This window comes from Eumetopias jubatus, unplaced genomic scaffold, assembly GCF_037043125.1.
Source record: "Eumetopias jubatus isolate StellerSeaLion01/CBP00866 unplaced genomic scaffold, mEumJub1_p1.0 scaffold_6, whole genome shotgun sequence".
Lineage (NCBI taxonomy): Eukaryota > Metazoa > Chordata > Mammalia > Carnivora > Otariidae > Eumetopias > Eumetopias jubatus.
The window spans coordinates 137,523,528-137,551,267 of NW_028274812.1; the positions used below are offsets into that span (position 1 = coordinate 137,523,528).

Below are 27,740 nucleotides of genomic sequence, written 5' to 3' on the forward strand. Positions count from 1 at the left end.
GTTCAGTATTGAACAGTTTTATCATGGAGTCTTCAGAACATTACAGCTGGTAAAAATAGCGGCTTTGCCCTCTCCAAAAAAAAAAATGCACTGAGCACACATAAGTAATCCAGTTAGCAAGTGAACCTTCTGGCCACGAAAGAACATATTTGGAATGAACACAGTGATATCTTCTGAAGCTTTTCTCTTCCGAACCTTAGTTACCAGGCATTCCAAATGCATGAATGCTCCAATACCCATTGAGAGGCAAATGACCAACTTTCCTTAACGCAAGTCTGCCACCATGGGAGATTTGAATAAAAAGGAGTGATTTTACTAAAGATCTAGAGATGGCACCTGTACCTCCTCTCTCATAACAGACTTCACAAATCATTTTTTCCTGTCTGCCTTCCCTAACAGACTCCAACCTCGAAAAAGACAGGGAATGAGTCTTTCCTGTGTGCGGTTTTCCCCAGTAACTGGCACAGTGCCTGGTACATACTGAGCAATTAGGAACATTAATGGCAACAGTGTTTTAAATTAGCTGGCTGCCTATGACAGTAAAAGCTGCTGAAATGGACATTTAAAGATTGGATAATGAATATAATCTATAATCAATCAATCAGTGAGTTCAATTAATGAATCAAGTCAATTTACACACACCGTTATGGGCTGAATTGTGTCCCTCCCTCCAAATTTGTGTGTTGGAAGTCCTACCTCCTAGTTCCTCAGAATGTGACTGTATTTGGAGATAGGGCCTTTAAAGAGGTAATTAAGGTCAAATGAGGTCAAACAGGTGGGGTCCCAATCCAGTAGGACTGGTGTCCTTATAAGAGGAGATCGGGACACAGAGACCCGGAGGAAAGACCACATGAGGACACAGAAGAATGGAAAGAGAGGGTACCACAAGCCTCAGAGAAACCAACCCTGCTGACACCTTGAACTTGGACTTCCAGCCTCCAGAACTGTGAGAAATACATTTCTCTTGTTTAAGCCACTGAGTCTGTGCTAGTTTGCTATGGCCGCCCTCATGGATGTTTACAGATACTGAGCTACAACCTTGTAAATGATCATTTTGGAAAGACTGAAATGTGACTGCTAAGTGGCAGAGAGGAGGTGCTAAAACAGGAATCAGGAGCCCACGTATCCACATCTGGCTCCAGCCTGACCTCTTGGTCAAGCCCATCGTTACTTTGGGTCTGTTTCCTCCTTTTAGGGTACAAGTGTAGATTTCAGGAGCACCCAGTTTCAGCTGTCACCACGTGGCAGACTCAGTGCTGCCTTCCAGGATATGACGGAAATGACAGTGAGGTGTGTGTGTTTTTCCTTCACTACGTTCAGCCATCACAGGAGGCTCCCCAAACACTTGCCACCTGCCACTTGAACCTTTTCATCAACATCAGCCAACATCGCTTCAAGTACAAGACCGTCTCTCCGCAAGTGTCCTACCACTGAGGGGATTATCCAGGCAAGTGAGCCCCACTGGGTCACCTAGCACCTGGGGGGACATCAGCTTGGGGATAGCAGGTTGAAGTGACGTGAGGAAGTAACAAGCACAAGTGGAAGAAGGCTCCGCACGCTGTGTAACATTAGCATACGCTAGCTAGAAAAGAGCTTCTCCTTCTGAGCGGAGATGGTAATGAGCCCTACAACAGAAATTACTGCAATAGAACAACAGACATCTTAATTAATTTTTTTTTCTCCAGCAATATTAGCGCTAATGATTACAAAAATCTTCAACAGTAGCACAAGTGAAGACAAAGTCACGCACCCGTCATACAATCTCTAGAGCTACACAGCAGGCTGTGTGTCCAGCATTCATCTTTCCAGAAACTATGAACAGTCCTGTTCATACTACACGATCCTAACCCCAGATACACTGTAGATTGTTGGTTGTGGGTTGGGGTTTGGATGCTTTGTTTTGTAGCACATAAGGTCCACCTGCCATCCTCCCCTAAAATCCATGAGGTGCTCCCATGTCCTCATCAAAATCCGCATTTCTTTGAAACAACCCCTGATGAGTCTCCCTTACTGGCAACAAAAAGGGTTTTAATTAGTAAAACCATACTTCAAAAACAAACAGAAAAGCGGTAACATTAAAAAAAAATAACAAAAACTTAAAAAAAAAATTTTTTAAGGTTTATCCATATTGCCTGCTTAGAGCCTTTTTAACCCTCTAGTGGAAAGGGCAACTTAACAGAAAAAAACTCCTGACGATTTCTTGGGTATTACAAAAGTTAAGGTGAGGAGGCTTTCCGAGAGTGTGCCTGCCATGTTTTTCCTGTCACAGAGCTGAATGGGTCTTAGGACTCTTGCCTACCAAGGACAACCTCCTCCCAACTGCGGGCTTCTCCTCACGAGGAGCTCTCTCATTAATTCTTTCAACAAGCATTTGAGGACCTCTGTATTTTGTAACCCACTTGCTAGGGGTCAGAAGCAAACAGGAGAAAAAACCATATATGCCATCAAGGAGAGCTAACGAAGGACACAGCCATGTTGTCATGAAGTTAAAATTGCAAGGCCAATTGCAAGGTCAGTTAAAATTGCAAGGCCGCTTGCAAGGAAATCTAAGGGTCTAACCGGGCGGATGAAAGTGTGGGCCAAACGTATGAACAAACTTACACCAAAGTGCTGGGCAGGGGCATTGACAGAGGATGAGGTAGGGGACAGCTCACAGAAGCAATCACATCAAAGCAAATGATGATATCGGAGAATAAAGGTGTTGAGGACCTAGTTCTCTTGGGTACTAGGTGCCAACTTAGTACTGTGCTTACACGGCATTGAATGCACCTTAGAAAATTCTGACATTCGAAGGATGCATTATTAAAAAATGTGCTTCTTGGGTGGTAAACTAACATTTGAAGAGTTCACAAAATCACAAATACTAGAGAGGTAAAGACATAATGACACTTGTCAGAAGATATTAAGAAGACACAGCAATAAAAGGAATCTGTTCACAGAGAGAATGATTCTAAATACAAAATGGTCAGATTGATACTTAGAAGTGTGGCTATTAATAGAAATTATATTAAAGAGGTTTCATTATGTAAATGGCTTATATGTCTGCCAGAAATGTACCCAGAGGTAATTTGCATTTTTGCTGCAGGAGAAATTTCAAGGATTTCTTTTGCTGAATTATGAAGGACCCTTTCATTGGAATACCAGTCTTTACAATCACAATAAAAAAAAAAAAAAAAAAGGCCCACCTATGCTCTTAGTTGCTCTTAGATAATGATAATAATTAGGTGCTTTTATGTGCCAGGCACTGTGCTGACTACATTTGGTCAGCAATCCTATGAGACACAATTACTCTCCCCGTTGTATCATTCAAAGAATGGAGGCTTGGAGCAATGTGCCCAGGGTCTCACAATCAACAAACAACGGACACTGGACTTGAACTTTGTCTCTCTGACCCCAAGCCCATGCTGCCTCCCACTGCCATGAATATTAATAGTCCGAAGTCTGGCAACATCATAAGCATAGTGTTTCCTACAGTGACCTGTGACCACAGAAATGGGTCTAGAAAGATGGGCACTTCTGGTCTCCCCTGTTCGCAAATCTCAGTATCTGCTCCCCCTCAATGGCACCCGTATTTGCCACCTGAGACCCTTGGATATTGGTGCCACACTCGGGTCAGCTCTTGACAGGACACAAAGCACAGGTGTCATAGGTCAAAATCCCATGTCACTCCAAAGCTAAATCCCCAAGGCCCCCCATCTGCCCCACATCTACCCCAGGTTTCAAAGGACACTCCATGGACCTCTAACATCAGCGGCAAACCCCCCGCCCCACCACCACCACCTTTCATTCAGATCCTTGGCTACATGATCCACATTTCTATGGGACTCTCTCTTCTTTAGTTCTCATTCAAATCAGTGTTCTGAAATCCCAAAGTGATTGTAAAACTCTCATCTCAGCCACAGAACTTCATTAGAAGGGCTAGTCAATACCAGTTTTGTTTCAGATACATCTGCTTACCTCCCTTACACACCCTTTGAGGAATTTTCCCATTTGCCATAAAATAACTAAAAATCGAGCCTCAGAAGGAAAGAGGAAGAGAAGAACAGCTCAAAAATAACCCACTCAAGCTTGAAAACAGAGCAGGCAGGGCTGGTTTTGAATCCTTGTTCTATGGTAGCAATTACTCTTATTACTCAGCCTTTGTCTTGCATCATCTGTAAATCAAAAGCCATAGTGCTCATTTCCTGGGTGTGATGAGGTCTAAATGGGAGGTTATAAGTAATGCTCCTAATGGGTGGCTGGCATGAGGTAAAGTTCCTTCCTCTTTTGCTCTGGTCAACCAGGAGTGGATTGTGAGCACTCTCTCTTCCCCTATTCCCTATTCTTCCCTCACTGCCTCCCCACAGAACCCCCAGCCACTGGCCCAAGTTGCACAGGCTGGAGACACTGTTCCTGGGGCAGGGGGAGGCACTGAGTCAGTCTTGTCACCCCCTGGGGTGACCCTGCAAAGTCTGCTTTCTGTCAAACCGGCCACACAGCGCTGTTAATGAGGATTTCATGGAGCAATATGCATGAGAGCCTGATCAACTAAAAATAGGAGGTAAACCCCGGGGGCCTCCATTATTTCCATGAGATTGGTGGGCAGATAGGAAGATAGGAAGTTCTCGCTCTCCAGTTTTCTGATCTGAATTCCTATAGGCAAGATTTTTCTCAATGACCCCGAACCACTTAAGCTTCCCGGAGCCAGGCAATCAAGCACAGCAAGACTAGATAATGAAGCCCAGGGATGAGGGGCTGGGGAGTCGCAAGGGTCCCACCATGGGAGGTGGCCCCCACTGGTGCAGCATTCACAGAGCTCCAACAAGCAGGAAGGGCTTTAAGAAACACAAAAAACAAGAGTTACCATGTCAACACTAGAGTTTCACAAACAACGACCTCTACCGAAACTAGAAAATGTGAAATTGCTACACAATTTGAAATTGAAAGAAAAGCCCATTTTTTATAAAGTGGAAAACAGATGAGAAATGTGAATACATGAACTAGTAATTTTTAGAATCTCTTATTGATACATAATCATTTTATTATAAAGAAACATTTAAAAGGCACGTATAACCTGCTAACTTGACTACTTCATATGATTTTCTTGTTTGACAGATTTTGAGAGCTAAAGCACAGCCATAAATCTTTTCCAAACAAGGAGGATTATAAACAAAGTAATTAGTTAATTAATTAATTAAACACACAAACCAGCCATTGACAAGCCTAGAGCAATCCCTCCTGATGCCTTTTTTGTTTTGTTCCTTTTCCAGGTTTGGAGGGGAAAACTCTTGAAAAAAAGCATGACCTATATGACACCTATAATTCCTCATTTTGATGTCTTCTCCCCAAGCACACACAAATCCAGGTCACCGCAGTCTGCTTCTCCCGTTCTTGCCCAAGTTCAAATCTCTTACCCAATGCCTACCATCTGGAGCCCTCAAGGGGCTGCTTCTGCCCACGTGTGTTTGTCAACAGATGCTACTACACTCCCCTCCCCGAGAGGCACCTGCCACGTTGAGCGTGGAATGTGGCTGCTAGGGCAAGGCAGACATGTCAGAAAAGGCAAATATCCCAAGCTGTCCAGGGACGCTGGAGCAAATAAGTCCTGAGTAGCTTCAAGTGACTGTAGACCTAAGACTTGAAGCTAATTAATGGAAACCCAAGCAAAGATGGTGACAGCTCAAAGCAAGGGTGTGAAGCTCGTGTCATTTGGTAAAGAGAACCCAAGAAGAAATCTCCTAAGGACAGGACATGAATGCACCTTACTTCCTTTTCAGACTAACACGTTTCTGTTAGAAACATGTCTTTACACTCCAGAGGGATTTTATAAGGTGTCGACCTGTTACTAATTACAGCAATGCCTACATGACAGCTAACAAAATAGCTCCTCGCTCATTTGATTCTGATTACGTAGCTGCCATCACAGGGAGGGATGTTCTTCCCTCCAACTGAATAAACCTGTTTGTCGTCCAGCTTCTTTACGTTCGGTCCTCCCAGGCAATCATCTCTAGCTTGAAATGCCCTTTTGTCTCCGTGCCACACGATCATGATGCTTTCCTTCCTACAAAACAGAGTTGAAACCACTCTCTCCCTTAATCCCACCTGAACTAACCCTGACGAGTTCTGGCATCCATACAATCCACAGACTTGGCACTTACTTAGCACTAACAAAGACTTCTCTTAGTGCAAAAGTTAATCCTCCACACATCTAACCTGTAACTTTAGCCAAGTTATTTCTCCTTCCTGGGCCTCGGTTTTCTCATCTGTAGAAGGTGAATGATAATAATTCCAACCTCTTAGAGCTGTGAGAATTAAACGTCTATTTTTACTCTGTGTGTATGTATGCAGACACCCGCATTTAGTGCATGTAAAGTGCTAATTAGCCCAGTACCTGGGTACACAGTAAGCACTCAGAAAATGTCTATTGCTTTCATTAGCATTATTCATTATTATTACTCTGCGACTTGTGCTTACAATTGCATTGGTCTGCATCACTTGACTACTTAACTCTCGGGAGCCAAAGCTATTCTCACACACTGCCCAGAAACTTGAGGATGTGAGGGAGTTCAGTGTTAACTGAACAACAAAGTAGCAACCTGGCAAGGACTCAAGTCCTTCAGACTCAACCCACTCTGCTGGTTACAAAAGCTCATTCACATGTGTGAGTTCAGGCAAAAACAAATACAATCGTATCTGATTCTTTTAAGTAGGACAGCAGTAAGATAAATAAATATGTCTAAATTTGCAGACAGAGAATTTCAACAGGGCTTCAGAATGAGAAGGATGATCTGCTGTGGCTCATGAGCATCTCCAGAAGCTTCTGGAAGGTCCAACTGAAGGAGAGGTGAAAATGTGTGGGCTGATGAAGCAAGGAAGGCAGCAGAGCCCAGAGCAAAGATACAGAGCCTCTGTGCTAGGGGAAGGGTGAGGAGCTCAGCCATGCAAGGGAAATAGGGTTCTTTGAAAGGTGTAGTGCAGGTGCACGTTAGTTACCCCATGGCTCAACTCTAACCTCAGGCAGCACTCAGTTCCCCCAAAGTCACTTACCCATAGAGAGAAAGCACACCTGAATTTACACCAGGGGTATTTCCACCTTGTGTGCTAGACCACCATTTACATACCTGCCCCCCTTCCACCTGTTCCGCTTCTATTTTTACCCTTCTCATTTCCCATGTAAATCTGATGTCTCTTAATCCTCAGCTACAGAGTGTCACTGGAACAAGGATTATCTGGGCTACTGCCCTCCTCTTCTGGAGGAGGAAACTGTTCTAGAAAGGTTAATAACTTTCCAAAGGTCACAAAATTCATGGTATAGCAAAACCTGAAACCTAGATCGTGTGGCCACCCCCTCTTCCCAAAGGAGTCTAGTTTCTAACTCTACATCATCCCATCTGCTTGCTTCTCCCCCTTCCTGGCCCTCCACTGTGCCTAAGTCATCAAGCTAAGTTTTGTTGTCAAGCAGGCCATTGGAACAGGCCTCCTTTTTCAGGCAGGACAAAATGTATTTTGCTATTTTGCACTTGGTGGTCGCTCTGCTCTGTATCATGCGTAGGGACCTTCTGCCTACACCAACTGTCATTCACCCTTAATGTTCTATGACATCACACCTCAAGATATCTGACTGATAAAAACTGTAAGTGGTTAATAAATATTATTAATTAATTTAGAATCTTTTTTACAGACAAATACTTCATTCTTCTTTTTTAAAAAAAAATGGGTTTTATTTAATTGGAGTCTTTTCCTCCCAGGCCATGGCATGGCTATTTCAGTACGAAATGTCATAGCTTGACTACCAGGTGCATTTTAAGAACTATTCTAGACCAAATTAACTTTTACACCTAATGAAAGACTGGGAACCATAAAACCACTCTTTGGAAAAGGAAGAAAGAAATTAATTTAGTACACTAGAAATCAAAAGCTGTTTCTCAAAATCAAAGGCACCTGTAACAAGTGACTCCTTAGCAGGGAAAATTATTTATCTTCAAATAACCATGTCAAGCTGGGAAAAAATGTTTCATAAAATCGCCACTAAATAATTTTTCTTTAGGTGGCATGGGGATAAGCTAAGAAGCTATAAATATAGTTGGACTCCTAAGAAACTCCTAAGAAACTCTGATACACTGTAACTGCTCCAGGCAAAGGGCAAGTGGGGCAAGGGAGAGTCCCAGGACTATGTGATTCATAACTGTTAGTCATCACTTTGGGAAATTTAGGACACAATCACTATCAGTTAAACATACTATTATTTGCTAAATGTCCAAGATACACATTTCCTTGGAAACAACGAGTAACAATACTAAAGGCTCTGCACAGACCCTTAATTTTCCTATTTTGTGGGCTGGCAGATTTTCGGGAATTTCACAACTGCTACGAAGGAGAAGTGAATTTATTTAATTACCATATGCACAGGCATGGTTTATACATATTCTTGCTCAGGGGTGGATCCAGTCTGTGGGGTCTGAAGCTTACAAGGTTAGTCAAGGAATGCGAGAGGGTATTGGTGGGTGGGTCTTTCAGAAAGAGTTCACGAGATCACCAACCTAGAATTCGATACCAGCACTCAGGAGGGGCCTGTCCAAGTAAGGGGCTTCGAAGCTGAAGCATCATTAGCTCTAAGATAAATGTACCTGGTCCGTGACACATTCAGACGTACGCATGCATCACAAGGGTGGGGACACCTGCCAATGGCCAAGATCTACATATTTCTTCACAGCCCTCTCCGGCACTATACTGCAAATACTTCCGTGCACATTTTTGCTGAGCTCAAGCAGGTAAACAGAACGGTTTACACATGATGTTTTTAGATGACCTATGATGTGAATCCCAGTATGTGGCTCTACTACCTTGTCAGGAAAACCTCTTGTCCACAGTAACTTATTTAGCAGCAATGCATAATCTGCGGAAACCCACCTAAGGGTTCCTAAGAGAGCGTCTCAGATTAGCATCTCAGTGCAGCTAAACTCAGCAGTTATCCCTGGATGAGGATGAGGTGGGGAAGGACAGTGCTGAGTGATCTAACACAGTACCCCTGAGATGGATGAGCTCAGGTCTGGGCTCAGTCAGAGCTGGGGAAACGGCCTTTTACAACACGATGTTCTGCCTCACCCCACACCAGGTACCCAGTGCAAGGAGAGCACCCCAGTACATCTTTTTTTTTCAAGATTTTATTTACTTATTTGAGAGAGACAGAGAGAGAGAGAACACGAGTGGAGAGGGAGAAGCAGACTCCCCGCTGAGCAGGGAGCCCGATGTGGGGCTGGATCCCAGGACCCCAGGATCCTGACCTGAGCCGAAGGCAGACGCTTAACTGACTAAGCCACCCAGGTGCCAATACATCTTAATTATGGCAAGGCAAAATGGGAAGGGAGAAAAATCTCTGAGTACCTCAACATTAAATCAATCCATGGAACCTTTCACCAGAAGAAAAAGATGTACCAGAAAATTCGAGAATCACAGGCGCTTCTGGGATTTGAGGCAAAGCTCTACCTTTAGCACAGCAGAAAGTCATTACTGTTCCATTAACTTTCAGGAAGTAGATTAGACCTTTCTGGGCTCGCTTTCTTAAGGCTCTCGGAGCCCCAGGGTGCCAGTGAAGTGCTGCTTAGACCAGCAGTGGCAATGCCTAGAATAGAAATCTGAAAATAACACATTCACTCTGACACGCCAACCCACTACTTTTAATTGTGGCTCATTAAAGATGTAAATAGAAGAAGACTTATATTCACCTCTACTACAATTTCACTGCTGCAGTAAAATTACAACGCTTCTGTTTCTCTGCAGAAAGGAATATTTCTGCTTTGCGTAACATCACCGCAAGCAGAGGGCTGTGATTCACGAATTTTCCGAAGGCAATCATTACATGTTTCTGCCTGCTGCTGGACAGAAGCAAGGAGAGGGGATGATTAATTTGAAAATCAACAAAAAGAAGAATAAAAGGCAAGCCAGCCCAAAGACAGTATCTAACAAATTCCAAATTCTTCCTAGGAGGCGTTAGGGAAATGCAAACCTGCCTGTAGAAATTCTGCAGAGAATACAGGCAGAAGAGGGGTGAACCCCAAGCAGGGGAGGATCAGCCCCAAAGAGGAATGTGAAATTACCTATGAGGCGTTTGAGTTTTGTCTTCCAAATGTTATTTTCTTCAGTTCCTAATGAAAATATTTTCTATGTCTTCCATGTATTCGTATTCCTTTTTTCAACTGGAGTATGAAAAAAGATGGAGTATAACATACGAGGCTATATTAGTTTCAGGTGTGCAACATATTGATTCGACAGTTCTGTACATTACTCAGTGCTCAGCACCATGTAAGTGTAGTTACCATCTGTCACCATGCAACATTATTACGATATTATTGGCTATATTCCCTATGCTGTACTTTTCAACCTCCGTGCCTTACTTATTTTATAATTTAAAGTTTGTTGCTTACTCATATCCTTACAGAACCTAGTTTCCTAAATTAGAATGAGAATTGTATCTTATTGATAATTATTAATACAACAAAGTATTAAAAATGAATACATGAGAAAAGTTTATTTGAAACACTATATTAAAAATAAATTAAGGGCTAGACACAAAAAGAGACATATTGTATAACTCCAGGCATATGTGGCAGCTAAAATAGGCAAACTCATCAAGGTAGAAAGTAGAGTAGAGGTTACTAGGAGCTGCGGGGAGAAAGGAATGGGGAGTAAGTGTTTAATAGGTACAGAGTCTCTGTTTGGGATGATGAAAATCTCTGATGGTTGCACAATATTGTGAGCATACTTAAAGTCACTGAATCGTACTCTTACAAATGGCTGCAGTGGCAAGTTTTATGTTGTATGTATTTACCACAATTAAAAAATATATATATATTTAAAAATCAAATTAAAGACACTTTGAAAGTGGGGTGCTGGATTGATGGCTAGGTCCCCCAGACAGAGTACTGTTAGCTCGCTGACTCTCCCAAGTGGATGAGGGCAGTGCCGGGGCACCAATGTGGGTGCCCATCAGGAAAACAGAGAAAACCATGTCCATTCCTGCAAAGTGGGTCCAGCTGCAGGCGAGATAAGCCTCTGCTAATCGGCATCAGCAGGGTTGTCAAGAATTTACAAGTACTGATTTAAATGCATTAAGCAGATCTGATATTCTGGAGAATCTTACTGAGGATCAGTTTCATAGAGCAGCTAACCGTTCCCAAACTTGTCAGGTTAATACCGATTTGGGTTGAATTTACATAATGTGTGCGAGTAGGTTCGTGGGCCATGACCTTTGATAGTTGGGACCTGAACTTCCCCTTTCACTAAATGTCACTGCAAATTCCAGGCAGCCTTTGGAACATGGTGCTCTGCCTGTTGCTGAGTGTTTTTTCATGAAATAAATTTGGCATCAATCAGATGGAAGAAGCAAAGTGCTTCCCTTAAATATCTAGGGTTCATGCGATGTACTCACCCCCAAACTCTGTTTTCCAGTGAAGAGCAAGTTCACTCTGCATGGTACCCAACACAGGATGCCAGGCTCTTCCAAGTGGCTAATTTGATGGGCTCCTAGAAATGGCCACCTGCCAGCAGCATCATTTAGAAGGCTGCTGGTCCTGAGGACAGCTGAAGACAATTTCTTTCCCATCAACCTCTACGAAGTCGATTAGGTCCTTGTGGGGCTTTAGTTTCTCTGAAAGCAACAGAGAGCTAGCAAAGTGGCCTTAAACCAGTGAAAAAAACCACCCTACTGCATCCTGGAAATCAGAAGTGGTTCGACAGAGGTAGGAGTGAAGACAGAGTACAGGCAAGGAGGGGTCAGGGAACCCAGGATTCAAATCCTAACTTTCTTCCTACAAGCCATGCGAAGTCTTCAGCACCAACAGCCCCCCATCCATTCTAATAACATTTCATTTCAATGTAAAAGTCAGACTCATGATCTGTAAAAATTTTTGTGAGCATCAGATGAGATGAAACATGCATAAGCACAAAGGAATTTAGTTTACTATTCTTAGATCAATTAGTTTCCTCTTTAAAAGGGAAAATGCACAAAAAGTGTCTCCTAAATTTTGTTGAGGAAACTTTTAAAATAGATTCCACCAGTATTTATGGAATATCCGCCATGCTGAAGGTCCAGTGCTACTCCGTGAGGGAACATAGAGCAGTAGGAGACCTGTCTTCAATTTCGGGGAACTTAGAGTCTAATAGAGCAGCTAAGTCAATCAGTGTTAAGTCTAATCATGACCTTCTCCCATTCCACAACCTTCCATGGCTCTCCACCACTTAAGAGAAAGTTCCAACCCTTAGTATGGGATTAAACCAATTGTTGTTACCTGTAAAATGGGGCTAACTATGTTGCAGGGAGTTGTAGGGCACCACTCACAGACGCTGGGGTAAGGTAGCTACTCAATTAATAGTTCACACTAATTATTATTATTTCCATCATTATTAGAACATCCTTGTTCCTCCAAGTCCTTCATTGTTCTACTTCACGCACCTCGCACTGGACCCAAGCCAGCCCATGACGTGCCTCAAACACACACCACCCTCTTCCTTCTCAGCTTCGTTCCGCTGCCCTCCTGCCATGTGGGATCCTGGCCGGACTTCAACACCTAGCTCAAAACACCTCCCCTGTGTCCTCTCCACTTCATAACTAAACCAACTATCTCATTCCTTTGCGTTCCCACAGCATTTTCTCACCGTTCCTGATTGGGCTCACACCCATATTTTACCTTCTCTACCAGAGTAAAAACTCGTAAAGTCGGTTTGAAAGAAGGCACCAAGAATAAAGGCTGGACAATTTTTATTACAAACTGAGTAGCTGTCTAACTGAATACCATGAAAGTAACATGACCATAACAGCTAACTTCGTATTTTTTTTAAAGCTTTATGCGCATGAACTCATTTAGGTTTTACAGCTCTGATAGACGCTGCTTTAATTTTCCTATTTCATGGGTGGATAAACTGAGACCCAGAGAGGTTAAGTAAATTTGCTCAGCGTTACACAGCTATCAAGAGGCAGATTTGTACTCAAACCCAGGAAATGTGCCTCAAGAACCTATGCTCTTAAACAGTACATTATAGAGTTTTCCAACAGCGGTATAGCAATGGATTATGTACTGCTAAAAAAAAAAAAAAAAATCTATGAGGACAGTGATCAGTTTTCTCAGGGCTGGATTTTCAAACTCTGAGATCCATCAAGGAATTCTGTTCTGTATTTAGATCCTTAAAGTCTCACGAAGAGTTGCCCTCCCCTTCGCAGCCTTCTTCACTGAGGCTACTCGTGCTTACAGACCCTTCTGCTTATGCTAACTGACACCAGGTAGCCTTAGATAGGTTCTAGATGCAATGTATGTAGTCTGGGGAGGGCAGTTCAAGATACGCACCTACTACATCGGGAAGCACCCCAAGCTGTAACGAAAACTGCTTTGAGAACAGCTACAGGTGAACTGCAAATCTGCATTCGTTCACCTTAGCCCTGGTGTGTGTGTGTGTGTGTGTGTGTGTGTATTTTTTTAATGGAAGTGTACTTAACAATACACTGATGGCTTCAAGTACACATATTTTCTGCTGGATCTTCTCCACAGCCAAATGGCCAGGCTTTTAAATAAATGCAAGGCTTTTATTCAGAAGAGAAAAATAATAAATTCAGCAAAGGTTCTTCACTGTGCAAAACAAAGATCAACTTCCATGAGATGCTGCCAAGTGATGTGGTATTTAAGGTTTCCAAGTTGGTGTTCGATCAGTACACATGTACTGACCAATTTCTTGATCCGTTACTCTAACAGCGGTTCAACTTTTGTCATAATTTCACAGGCAAGCGAACTGAAGGTTGGGTAAGAATATCATGCAGGGAAAGTGGCAAATCTTAAATTGAACGGATCTATTCCAGCTTACTGACTCTAACTAGAAGATTAATAGGAAAAATATAGATGATATGTATAATATAGATTATAAAATAATATATACTATTAAACAGCCTTCCCCTAATGTCAAAATATTGTTTAAAAAGATGCATAACATGCCTCACACATTGATCTCCATTAAACACCATTCTGAATTTCTTGCTCACAAGTGCAAATGATGATTTTTTTAGTGGCATTTTTAACATGTGATATTAAAAAACCTCCTCCTCCTCCCTTTGAAAAGGAACTTTTGAGGATGCCAAATTAATTTTGGAGATGACTTTTCATTTTGTTTAAGCCAAGATATTTTTTTTCTCCTTTGCAATTTTAACCAAACAGAATTCTTAGAAATGAAAAAATAGTAACAAGTATATTTCTAGAGTAGAATAGCCTTTCAGAACTGAAAATGTTACATCAATCCTTTAATGTTACCCAGTCTTGGCTTTTTAAATTCCCTTAAGAAAAAAATACCACATATTCCTATTATGTTGCCAACACTGGATGTGTCATTTTGGTGGATTTCTGATTTGGCCGATACGATATTTCATGACATAAAACAGTTTAAAAAGCAATTTCTAGTCCCTTCACAAATATGGCTCCTGAGAAGCTGAATTGATCCTACCTGATGTTAGAATTTTCAAGTACCAAAGATTTACCCTCCTAAGCTTACTTAAAGTGCTCGGAAGCTGAGTCCAGCTGCTTTTGTAAAAATCGTTTAACCCCAAACATCAACTTTTTGTAATTTCTTACCACAAGGTAATTAGCACTGAGTTTATCTGAAACATTTGAAATCTTACCTGAAGGATTACTTGTATATTTCTAAAGGAGTTCTTTCTTTTTACCTGCCGCAAATATTTATTAAGCTATATTATGTGGAGAAATGGGTTTACTACTTAGAATATAAGGTTTAAAATAAACCAGTCCCCACCCTCATGGGTCCTCCACAGAGATGGCTGCATCATCAAAGAACTGCAATCCGCAGACTGACACAGGAAGAGGGAGCATTCCCAGTAGGCCTCAATGAATGAGAAGTTCACTGGGTGGAGAAACGGAATTTCCTGCAGAAGAATCAACATGAAAGAAGGCATGGTCGCTAAAAAACACAGTATATGTAGAAAGGAAAGAAATGTCCTGTGGGGAGGTGGGAGGGAGGGATGAGATTTCAATGGTAAGTCGATAATGAATTCCTAGGGATGCTGAATGTCGTGCAATGGAGTTACCATTTTATCCTGTAGGGCAAGGAAGCTAACAAAATCCTTTAAATTTTTCCTTTCACTTCGTCCTATTCACTCATTCCTCTGGAAAACACCAGAGGACTATCATTCTTAAAGAAAGTACCAACTGCTCTAATACTACAAACATCTTCATTTTTTGCTTTATTTACCCCTAGTCTCTGTTGACACGCACAGATTTTCATCATGACTTTGTAATCATTGTGTACCGATGGGTAATCAATTGTATACACAATTTTGAAGGATGAATTGGAGGCTTAACGTTGTATTACAAACACTGTTCCATACTTCACGTGCCACCGAGGGTTTTTAGGAATGGGAGTAATTCAATCAGGCCCTTTCTTTGGGAAGACAAGTCTCAAAATCGTAGGATGAATGGAATATCGGAAGGACAGACTTAAGGCAGAAGTACGCTTTGGGAAGAGGCTGCAGTAGTCAGGCAAGTGATGTTAACCACAAAAGCAGACCAAGGGCAGGGGAATGGAGCAGAGTGCTAGACTGTGAAATAAGTAAGAGGCAAAACCCCAGCAAGTGTGTGGTCAAGGGACAAAGCATAGGGAAAGGAGATGATGTCCAGCATCCATGATTGGCTGGCTGCTGATCCTGTTTCTCTAGACAAGGAACCCACAAAGGGAGCCGGGGCAGTGACAGGAGGAGGTGTAGACTCAATTCGGAGGCACCTATGATTAACCCAGTTGGAGCCGTCCGGGAAGGAAGATGGAAGCCAATGATCTTAAGCTCCGGAGAGGAAGACAGCACCATGTTCGTCATCAGAGTGGAACTGGTAATGATGCCATGACGTGATGATGATAATCTTTGGGGAAAGCAGTAAGGAGCCCCGGTGAGTTTCTTTCCGTTTTCACTCCAACCATGTGCCCATGTGGCAGTTTAATCTTAATTTCTTTTGATGCACAGCAAACACCACCTTTCAAAGCTTTCAAACTGTCACCAAGGAAGGGTACCTTCCAAGTAAATCACCCTCTGTTTTGATGATGCCTATTGTAAGACCATTCACTGCATTTCCTGAGCTGGTGTGGTTTCACTCAGCTGTACCCAACCACAAAGCTTCTCCAGAGGACTGATGCAATTAGCCCCTGATGGTATCAGCCAGAGGAGCGAGTTGTAACCCATTTCACAGAAGAACACTGGCTTAGGCACGTGAGGCATATCCAACTTCTCGAAGCTAGAAAGCCTTTCAAGAGCTTTCCAACGATGGTCTTCAGGGAGGGTACCAGACTGCCTCTTTTCCTATGTCTAACTGCCTTCCAAAAGCAGCGCCTACGATTCAGGAAGCCATTTGGAAAATCTGCAGTTCTCAAGAACACCTCATGGTAAACAACACAAGCAATGTAGTCAAAGGTCCTGTTAGAACCAGCTCTTCGCTTTCCCCACCACAGATGACTACTCGTAAGGAAATGTTCCATGTACCGCTAAAGACCTCCACAATAGCAACGCCTTTGCTATTTCACTAAAATCGGATGTTCTGTAATTTCTTTAATTTTGTCGCTAGTTATTCCTCCACCTTGAAACCTCTAATGAAGGCTCAAGGCACTGATGGCAACAACTGTCCATTTCCCTTCCCTGACTGACAGCCTATGCACCTGCCTCCTGCATCACAAACAGAGCCCACGCCCCGCCCCCACGGGAAGAGGCCACACAGAGAAAGTCTCATCAGGTTTCAATGAAGCACCATGTGCAAAAGCCTCGTTTGCTCTTAATATTGCTTTGGAAACCTGTGCTTTGTTTTCCTCCCTTAGCTGAGAATGGGGGGGGGGGGGAAACATTTCCCAATCCATTCTGTTATACCTTCCCGCTCTCCAAACCTCCCATCGCCAGCGCCAGGATTAGACGGACACCCGGGAGAAGACGCTTCCCGTCCCTGTGCCTGAATGTGCCTTTTAACACAATTTAAGATCGACACACCTTCTCTTAAGTAAAACTGGGACGAAGCAAGAGTGAAAACAAACAAACAAAAGTTGCAAAAAAAAAAAAAAAAGCTTTGATGCAGGTGGTAGTGGCTGTCTTCACAGCTAATAAATTTCTTGATGCACCCACTGGTTCCTTTATCGGCTGGCTAGACTTCTCTGAGTTCTTCTGTTTGGTTTCTGTCTGATCTCCTCCCAGGGCTGCACCTGCCAGCAAGGGCATCAGGAGCTGCACGAGAAGTGATGCCACCCTGCAAATCTCTTCTGGATCATCCAAGGCCAAGCTTGCCCTTGCTGGGGCAGGTGGGGGAGGGAGGGAGGGAGGGAGGGAGGGAGGGGGGCCCGGGGTCACCACCGCAGGCTGCTGTCATCAGATTCAAATCCCGAATCTGCTACTGGCACTGAGGATGCTTTCATGTGTGTCCACCGCAGCTTAACTTGACCCCTTTTCGCCAGGGGATCGCTCTCCTGCCACCCGAATGGACAACCTGCAAGCCCTAACAGCTGAAAGAAACAGCATTCAAGACGAACTGCCAAAGGCAGCAGGCGTGGCCTTGGGACGGGAGGATGAAGCGTCTGGGATCCCAGGGCACCGCGCCGCCATCAGATCCACCTCCTGTCCTGGCGCCCAGGCCCCTCTCCCCGGAGCTGACACGACTGCTGGGCCGTGTGCAGCAGGAGTCGCCGCCACTAACGGGGCAATCAGAGTCACTGGTCGAGGAGAAAGAGACATCGAAAGGTTTCCAGAACGGCCTCTGACTGAGGGGACTTTACACCTTTGGACAAAACAGGGTTTTTCAGGGTTCAGAGAATATGCAGACTTCACATCCCGAAAAGGCTAAGAGCAACTGAAGGATGAAGGCAACCACCATGGTTGGGTGCTGCTTAAATCAACAAGCAAATATTTCCTGGGCGCCTACAACGTGCTCAGATCTAGACCCAACGCTGCAGGTGAGGAGGCCCAGAGGACGAGCAAGTAGACGCACACTGCTGTCCACAAACCTCAGCGTGCAGAAGAGTTATCTGCGGTGAGTCTCTCGGGCTGCACATCCCCAGAAATTCTGACTCATTGAGCCTCGTGTTGCTGAATCTGCAACTTTAGGACACATGCCCAGGTGGCTCTGCTACAGGAGATCCTGGGGCTAGACCACCTTTGAGAAACACGGGGCTATGATCTGATTCCCGCCCTCAGGCAGTCTGCAACTGAGACGGGGTGGTAGCAAACACCCACAAGGCACTACATATCCATAGATTTTTTTTTTTTTAATGATGCACCTTCTTCTTTGTTTAAAGAGTTTATTTATTGTCAGAGAGAGAGCGCACAAGCAGGGGGAGCAGCAGGAAGAGATGCAGGCTCCTTGCAGAGCAAGGAGCCAGATGCAGGGCTCGATCCCAGAACCCCAGGATCAGGACCTGAGCTGAAGGCAGACGCTTAACCGACTGAGCCGCCTGGGCATCCCCATAGGATGCACGTTCTAAATGTTACAGGAGTGCACAGAGGCCTGAGCATTCCAGGAAGATTTGTGGATGAGCCGGCTCAGTGGGCAGGGAGGAGCTGCATAGAAAGAGACAGCCCCCGTGCAACCATCTTTTTTTTTTTTTAAGATTTTATTTATTTATTTGACAGAGAGAGACACAGCAAGAGAGGGAACACAAGCAGGGGGAGTGGAAGAGGGAGAAGCAGGCCTCCCACCGAGCAGGGAGCCCGACACGGGGCTCGATCCCAGGACCCTGGGATCATGACCCGAGCCGAAGGCAGACGCCCAACGACTGAGCCACCCAGGCGCCCGGCCCCGTGCAACCATCTTAACCAAACCTCCTGACTCAGTGTAACAAGGGGGCCATGGCAGACAGCATTACTGAAGATCAAGACCGGAGTTGGAAGACTGTCACCAAGCAGGTAAACAGGCTTTGTATGTTGAGGGCAGGGAGGGGACCGTCACCAGGAGAACCATAACACTGGCATTTCCAGATAACACCATGTTCGCCTTTTCATTCTGCCACATTCATGTGGTTTCCTGCACTTCATAATTTAACACTTGCAAGAGAAAAAAAAAAAAAAGAATGCTGTCATGAAACCCAAATAAGGCACCACTTGGAGGCAGAGAGCCAGCAGCTAACAAGAGTGACATCTGAGCATCATTTAAAGTGTCATTCATAGCTCTGCTTTGGAAAAGGGATATTTAGTAAGAAAGAAAAATAATAAATTCTGTTCGATGTAAAACAAAGTTTGGAGCTCCACAGGGTTTAGGGACCGGCAGATAACCTGTAAGACGGTGACAGCAAACAGAGGAGGAAGAGGGAGATCCCCAACACAGAACTAAAGGACAGGAGTGCCTGGGTGGCTCAGTCGGTTAAGCGGCTGCCTTCGGCTCGGGTCACGATCCCAGGGTCCTGGGATCGGGTCCCGCATCGGGCTCCCTGATGAACAGGAAGCCTGCTTCTCCCTCTCCCACTCCCCCTACTTGTGTTCCTTCTCTCGCTGTCTCTCTCTCTGTCAAATAAATAAAATCTTTAAAAAAAAAAAAGAAAGAAAACTGAAGGACAATATTCTATTCTATTCTATTCTATTCTATTCACGTAACAATGTGCTACGTTGTCTTTAATGCTGCAAGGGAATACATCACTAACCATAGACACCACAAGGCCTGTGTGACCAAAGGCCTGGCTCAGAAGATTGTAGAGAGAAGTATGGAGAAAGGACCCCAAAGTACCTGGCCCCTTTTCTCCACAACGGCCTGTCCAACGAGCCTCCCTGCCAAAGGTGACCTGCCAAGGACTCACAATCGATTCAGCTAAGAATCAAAGGGGATCATTGTTTAATTAATTTCAGCAGAGTGAACTATCAAATTTTTAGATTTGCAACAGACCTTGGAGATCATCGAGGCACACACTGGAGTTTTCTAGAAGTGACCCATTCCCCGAGGATGAGTAAGTTGGCCGAGGTCACCAAGTTAGGTGGGGAGAACTGGCTTCCATTTGAGGACCGTTTCTAAGAACTACGGTCAACTAGGCTGATCAAACTTCTTTGGAAATCCACAATATTTTGGTATCGTTTATCATTTCTTTTAGTTTGGGGCCTTGAATTCCACCCCCAGACCAAGGCTGTATTCATACGGGGCACCATATGTACTTAAAAGATGCTCAATAAATATATGTTGAGTAAGACTTGGAAAACCCCGGTGCCTCTCACCCTCCGCACCCTGATACTCCACTACAGGGTAAGAAATCTGCCATCAGATCAAATCGACTGTCTCGTGTGTGAGTAATCCCTTATGCTCTCAGCTAAAAGCAATGTCTGGAAGACCTAGTCTGTTGGTCATTTGTGTGTTCAGTTGTTCAGATTTTTTTTTTCCCCTCCTTTTTGGTCTTTTTTAACCACAAATGTACTCAGATCCCACTGCTCTGCAAATTTCAGGAACAAACACACTAAGTACATTTCGTTGTTCTCTTGGCTCTCCATCACTAAAACAACATTTTCTCAAACAACCTGGTTGCTTGGGCTGTAGAGAAACAGCCAGGCACTTGAATAAGCTGTCCTGAGACACCAAATAAACGATGATTGATGAAATCTAGAGCTAACGAATGCCAAGTCCTTCGGATGACTTACCCACAGCCGTTTGTGTTTGAAGACCATCCGCGCAGGCTGAAGTCTACTCCTTCTCGCTCATGGTCTGTAGCAGCATAACTTTTGAGGCCTCAGAATAAATTCTTTCATTTTGCTCCAGTATGCTACAGAAAAGAAAACAAAACAAGTCAGAATGAAAAATGCCACTTCAAGCAGTTAGTTGGTATTCAGGGGGAAATCCCTGGCTTCTCTCAGATGTATATTTTATAACCTCAAACAATCATGTTAATTATCAGAACGAAGCAATCACACAACTCATCTACCTATGGAGCCCTGAAATACCAGAGTGGGGGAAGAAGAAAGAAAACAGAGCACCTGCTGGGGTAGGTAGTACATCTTGAAAATTATGATATATACCACTGGGAACATGCCCGCAAAATTTCAAGCTTACTAACTGAAATAAGTACACAGAGAAGGATTCACGATGTTTAATAATTCAAGATAACTGATGTTTAGTCATCAAGGGTAGGAAGTGGAGAAAGTTTTGTTTCAAATTAAAATTCATCTGATTCTGCCCATTAAAGACTCAGACTCACTGAGCTACTATTAATATCTTTAAATGCTGTTAGGATTGAACCAAAAAAAGATGCAGCGTTAGAAAGAGGAAATTTTCTATTTTACACCACAAATAGGTAATTGATGGGTGTTCACTCTGACTCAATACATCTCGATAAAGAACTGCCCCAGCCAAGTTGGAAGGTAGCATTTACTTTACACGCTGGATATGAAATGAATGGTTAAAATATGCATGTCTCTTTACCCTACTCAGAGCACCTGACAAAAGCCTACACATTAGAATTCTGTGTGGCTCTGAAAAGTTCTCTTCTGCCTTGTGAGCTTATACTGTTCACTTGTCACCGGGTGCTGTTCTAGCTCCTCCCAATGCTCAGACAAGTCCACCCCACTGTTTTCTGACAATGGCCATCTGAGCCTGGAAATGGTCTTCAAAAGATGTCTGCAGCCTCTGCTAGCCTCTTGCTAGCTCTTCCTCATCTGTTTTTGAAAGCACACTGCAAGACTGCCATCCAGCTCTCTCACTACGATGACTGCATCCCACTTGGGACGCCAAACTCTACGCATTTCCAAAGGTCCTGAGGCCACCGCCAGGTAATCATCCAATGACCCAGTTGTAAGAGAGAGGATATACCTTCATGCCTCACTAGGTGACTACGTGAATAATCAATTCCTTGAAAGCCTTCTGAAGCTATTATTTTATAGAAGACTCAACGGGTTTGAGAAGAACTTTTGGGGGGTTGTGTCTATCTGTGGTTAAATGCGTGTAGGCATTCAGAACTTCTGAGGAGGAAGAGAAAGCTGCTCTTGGGTAATGTTTAAACAAGTGAGTTGAGTTGAAGCCCATTATATTTTCAGTCTAGTTGGAAGAGCGACTGCCTGAAAATGGCAAAGTCTTTTTTATTTTCTTGATGCTATCAATACCCACCGAAAGTGGGGTTGTCACGATTTTATTAGTCTTCAGAGCGGCTTTCATGAAATGTAACTCCGCTCCCACTCAAATGTGTAACAGTAACATATTGCTACAAATCAACATAAGCCAGGAAGTTCAAAGCATGACAAACTGTCTTTATCTTACCGTTTGGGTAAAAACAGAATTTTAAAGGGAGGGGGAAGATTTAAGTGAGCCCACTGCGCGTTACTGGCTGAAATTAATCTTCTCCTACTAAAAATAAACTGCTGCCTTTCTTTCATTTGTTACCAGCGTTCTGTCTTGGTATTTTAACTGGGAGGGTCTCTGTCATCTGGTTCACAATTCTTCTGCAAAGAAGCTGCCGGCCCAGGGTGGCTGATGGCACACAAGTTAATCTGGGCCTCAAGCAAACTCAGGGTTTAATCACTCGTGCCCACTGACTCACTGAATGGTGTTGGTTCGAAAAGTTTACCCGAAGCTCAGTACCTTCTCGCGGTACTCTTTCTTTTCCTGTGCTGCTTTTGCCTAAAGAAAGACATCCACTTCTGGACTAGATTTTGTCACCACGTGGAGCAAAATTATCTGGGAGAGGCAGAATGGCTCCCTCATTAGCTCAGGGCCCTTCCCTGGCTGCCAAAGCCAGGTGTCCAGAGGGGCAAGTCACACTATTTGGAGAGAAGAAAAAAAAAAAGGAGGAAAAACAGGGGAAAACGAGGCCTGATCTAAGTGACAAGACTTTCCATTCTTACCTCTGTAGATGTGAAGGAGTTGGAAGTGATTCATTTTGTGATTTAGAGCCGACCCTCAATTACACATGGTGCACCACGTGGGAGACGATTTTTGTCAAAAGAAAAACCACTGAACATTCTATACCCCTCCTTTTAAGCAATAATTTCAATATGCTTTCCTCTTTCAGCCAGCTTTTCAGCAGTGCTGCTAATAACCAACACAACAAACTGGCTTGAGTTTAATCTCCTTCGCCTACGCATTCTTGTTTGCCAGTTGAAGCTATAAATAGAGATAAGACCAAAAGTCTAGAAAGAAGAACAGAACACCAGGGGACTAGAGCATTCACAGATCTGCCTGAACACTGAAAGTTCTCTTTATAAACAAGGATTCCAGTCCAGATGATACCCTTACAGGGTCTGAAATTCAATAAGCGTTTTTGTGATAATTTTCTGAAACACTTATAAATAGGCAGCAGCAGTGGACTAGCTCAACATGTGTCAGAAGCAGTGGCTCAAAACCCATGAGGTTTGTTTTTTTGTTGTTGTTGTTCTTTCTTTTCACCTCAGTTTTGCCACTAACTGGATTTTTCAACTTAAGCACCATCTCCTAAGTAGAATTAGTTCCTTATCTATCAAATAAAGGGATATAAGTAAAAGTTCTCCATAATTAATCCCCGATTAAAATTCAAGCGGCTTTTACATGTGTTGGAGTATACCGTATCAAATGAGATCTCTAAAAACACAATTGTATCTTATATGACCTGTTAGGTACATCGCCATTCTAAAATTCAACAATTAGACGCAGCGTAAGAAAGAAAAAAGAGGGGCGCCTGGGTGGCTCAGTTGTTGGGCGTCTGCCTTCGGCTCAGGTCATGATCCCGGGTTCCTGGGATCGAGCCCCGCATCGGGCTCCCCGCTCTGCGGGAAGCCTGCTTCTCCCTCTCCCACTCCCCCCCCCCACTTGTGTGCCCTCTCTCGCTGTGTCTCTCTCTGTCAAATAAATAAATAAAATCTTAAAAAAAAAAAAAAGAAACTAACAGGTTCATTGTGAAATACCACTTTAGTGGGGAATGGGTGTTCTAGTTAATAAACAGGGCTGGGAAAACTAGCTCTTTATTCGGAAAGAGTCAGATCCCCATCTTACACAATCCAGAAAATAAATTCTAGTCAATTAAAAAAACATACAAATGTGTGTTTCCACAGATGTACATATATAGGGTATTTATTATACATATATACATCATTTTATACAATTAAACACAGAAAAATAATTTTATAATCATGAGAGGCCCTGTAGGCCATTGCAGAGACTCTGACTTTTTACTTCAAGTGACACAGGAAGACACCCGAGAATTATGAATGGAGTGGTATAAAGATCTGCCTTATGTTTGAAGGGATCATGCTGTCTGTTGGGAAGAAGAGACCAAAAGGGGGATAAGGCTAAAAACAGGGAGCCCAGTTAGGTGACTGCAAAAATTCAGGTGAGACACCCAATACATGGACTAATAAGGTGGTGATACTGGGGGGAGGAGGTAGGGAGAACTGGTGAGGTTCTGGGTACATTTTGAAGATCAAGTTGACAAGTGGTATAAGAGAAAGAATGTATTTTGAAGGTCAAGTTGACAAGTGGTATAAGAGAAAGAAAAGAGTTAAGGAGGATCCATTCAAGTTTTTGACCAGATCATCTCTAAGAACGGTGTTGCCATTCACCAAAACGGTGAATGAGATCATGGTTTGAGAAGCAGGTGTTGGGAGCTCCATTTTTGCACGTTAGGTCTAAGCTGCCTAATAGACATCCTGGGGAGATACCATATAGACAGTAGGATATGGGAGATACCAAGTAGCCAGTAGGATGTGAAAGTTTGAAATTCGCAGACATGTGGACAGAAGACACAAGTTAAAGCACAAGTAACTGTCACAGGTGGGTCCCAAGATCACAACTCTTGGTGTGATTCATGCCTGTGTACAGTCCTCTCCCCTTGAGAATAGACTAGATTGAGCCATTCTTGTCTAACAAATGGAGGGCAGCAAAGGCAATGGGATGTCATTTCCAAGATTAGCTGACAAGACTGGCTTCCATCTTGGATGCTCTAGAACATTCTCTCCAGGGTTACTCACAATGGGGGGCGGGGATTGGCTGCCCGGCTGTGAAGCCATCCTGTGGAGGGGCCCCACATGGCCTGCTAGCATCTATGTGAGTGAGCCTGGAAGCAGATCCCAACTCCCCCCACCCCACCTTCAGATGAAACTGCAGCCTGGGCTAATGCATGGCTTGACTGCAATGTTACAGAGGGCCCGAGCCTGAGACACTGATCAAAAGTGTGCCCTGGTTCCTACTTACAGAAACTGTGAGATAATAATTATTTGTTGTTTTAAGCCACCAACTTCTAGGGTAATTCGTTACACAGCAATAGATAACTAATACACTTATGATGTGCAAAGCACTATTCGAGGAATTTTATACGACTTTTTACAGTTGGGAGAAACTGAGTCACAAAGAAGTTGCATCACTTGCCCAACACCACACATATGTGATGGAGGTGGGAATCCAACTCAGGCCATCTGACTCCAGAGCTGAGGCTCCTCTGTGACTGCAAGACAAGACCCCTCGGAGATAACCTTTTCTACCTCAGATGTGCATACCTGAAACATGACTTCTCCACTGCAGTAAGTGCTAATATCATAGAATTTATAAAAACAAGGGCCAGTGTGATCTTCGCCAAACTTCTTGTCACATAGCTCTCCAATCCTACTTTCGATATCCCAAATATACTAGAGTATACACTCAACTGTTGAAGATGGAAAGGTGGCCTCTTGCTATCTGAAGAGTAACCTCCCCCTGGTCCTTTAATTTCCATCTGGTTCATCTGTTTGATTTAACTGTGAGAGAATTTCCAGAATAGTTTGCAAATGCTTTAATATAAATTCCTATGGACTGAATGTCCTCTTGCACCTTTGAAGAGCTCCCCCTAAAACTACTCAGTGGTGAAAAAAACACCAAGATACTGGATAAGATAGCCACAGTATTTCCACTTCAATTTTTTTAGATAATAAGGGAAAACTGATTTCCAGTTGCCAAGAGAGAGTCACTAAGGATTCAAACAATATTATGGGTTTTTTTTTTTAAGATTTTATTTATTAGAGAGAGAGAGAGAGTGCATGAGTAGGGGAGGAGAGGGGGGTGGGGGGACGAGCAGAGGGAGAAGCAGACTCCCCGCTGAGCATGGAGCCCCACCAGAGGCTTGATCCCAGGACCCTGAGATCATCAGGACCTGAGCTGAAGGCAGACGCTTAACTGACTGAGACACCCAGGCAGCCCCCAAACAATATTACATTTCTAAGTAGGAACTGGTAAGACCAAAACATCAAGAACAAAAGCTTTTGAACTACATGAAGTACAGTTACTACTGTCCCTTTAGTTTTTATAACAAATTAAGACTTTTCCATTTTTTCCCTGATACAGGCATGTGAAATAGAGAAAGTCAAAGAAGCGATCTCTGTACTTCCATAGAAATTTAGAGAGGCACTGTGGCCAGAAAGGAGACTGCTGCTGGCTGTTGTATCCTCCTTAGTTTTTAGGAGGAGAATGCCCATCACGTAGTAGCCAGGAACACGTTCATCCATACGGTGGAATCCTTTTCTTTTGTTTTAACCGTGATGATTATGCCCACAACCAATGGAAACCAAAGAACTGGAAAGAAAGAATCATAAAAAAAAAACAAAACCCACCGTCATTTATAAATCTTTCTGTTACAAAAAGCGACTGTGTTTTATAAAGGCATATGACGCATCACCACAGGTATTTTTTGCCATTTAAAAATACCGAACAGTAGTGACAGCCCTGCGACTAGGCTGTCAGGACTAACCTGCAATTTGGACAATTTGTGTGGCGATGACATTATGCGCTCTTGTGACCCAGGGAGCAGATGCTCCTGATTAACACACAAAAATGTCGAAAACAGAGTTTCGCAAGCACATGTGTTTGCATAGGAAAAGACAGCTTTGACGATTATGCGCAAAACAGTATCCACTGATGAAGGATGGGTGGTTTTCTTTTTAAGAAAAGAGAGTCCGTCAAATTAATTGGTAAGCTTCCATAGGCCTTCTTCTAAGCAAAGTATGGATGTGACAGAAAGTGATAAATCTTGCTTTTTATTTTTTTTTACTGTTGAAAAAAGTATAATGAAGAATTTACAGTTTTTTATTATGTTAGGTTAATCACCATACAGTACATCGTTAGCTTTTGATGCAGTGTTCCATGATTCGTTGTTTGTGCATAACACCCAGTGCTCCACGGGGAGAGGGTAGCACGTATCATGTACTGGCCAGGGTGTTCAGTGGGACGCCATATTCCACGGTGAAACATCATGTCATGCTAAAAATAAAATGGGGACAAGAAAGGCTGGGGATACGTCAGGGAAACACTTTTGGAGGCCACTGGTGTACTGACAGGTACTGTAAATCTCAAGGAGGAAAGAAAGCGTGCAGCTGGGCCCAAAATACATTTGACCACAGAACACTTTCTCCAGAAAAAATAAGCCACCAGCAGACATGCACTGACCAAAATGCAACCTAGTAAACAATACACGAGGTCAGCGGGTCTCAAACTTTATGGTTGCAAGTCCCCTTTGCATCCCTAAAATGTATCCAGGATCCCAAAGAGCTTTTAATTAGGCAGATGGTGTCGCACAATATTTATGGTATTAGAAATTAAGACTGTGAATAACTTGAAATACGTTAAAATTAATTCATTACGATAAATATTAATATACCCATTGCATGTTACATAAAATATCGTTATGAAAAAGCAACTATACTTTCCAAAATAGTAAGAAGAGTAACAATAGTAAGAAGAGTAACAATGATTTAAACGTTTGCAAACCTCTTTAATATCTGGCTTAACAGGGGAGCCTGGGTGGCTCAGTCGGTTAAGGGCCCAACTCCTGATTTCAGCTCAGGTCTT

The 27,740-nt window shown here is 43.3% G+C and overlaps 1 protein-coding gene across 9 annotated transcripts in view; it reads right to left on the bottom strand.

The window, feature by feature from the left end:
* Window positions 1–27,740, bottom strand: part of ATXN1 (ataxin 1) — a 396,258-nt gene that overhangs the window by 273,237 nt on the left and 95,281 nt on the right. For all 9 annotated transcript variants that reach the window (XM_088024129.1, XM_028107406.2, XM_028107400.2 and 6 more), the window contains one exon: window positions 20,606–20,727. The gene's annotated coding sequence lies outside the window, so the exon portion shown is untranslated. The remainder of the gene's footprint in view (window positions 1–20,605; window positions 20,728–27,740) is intronic.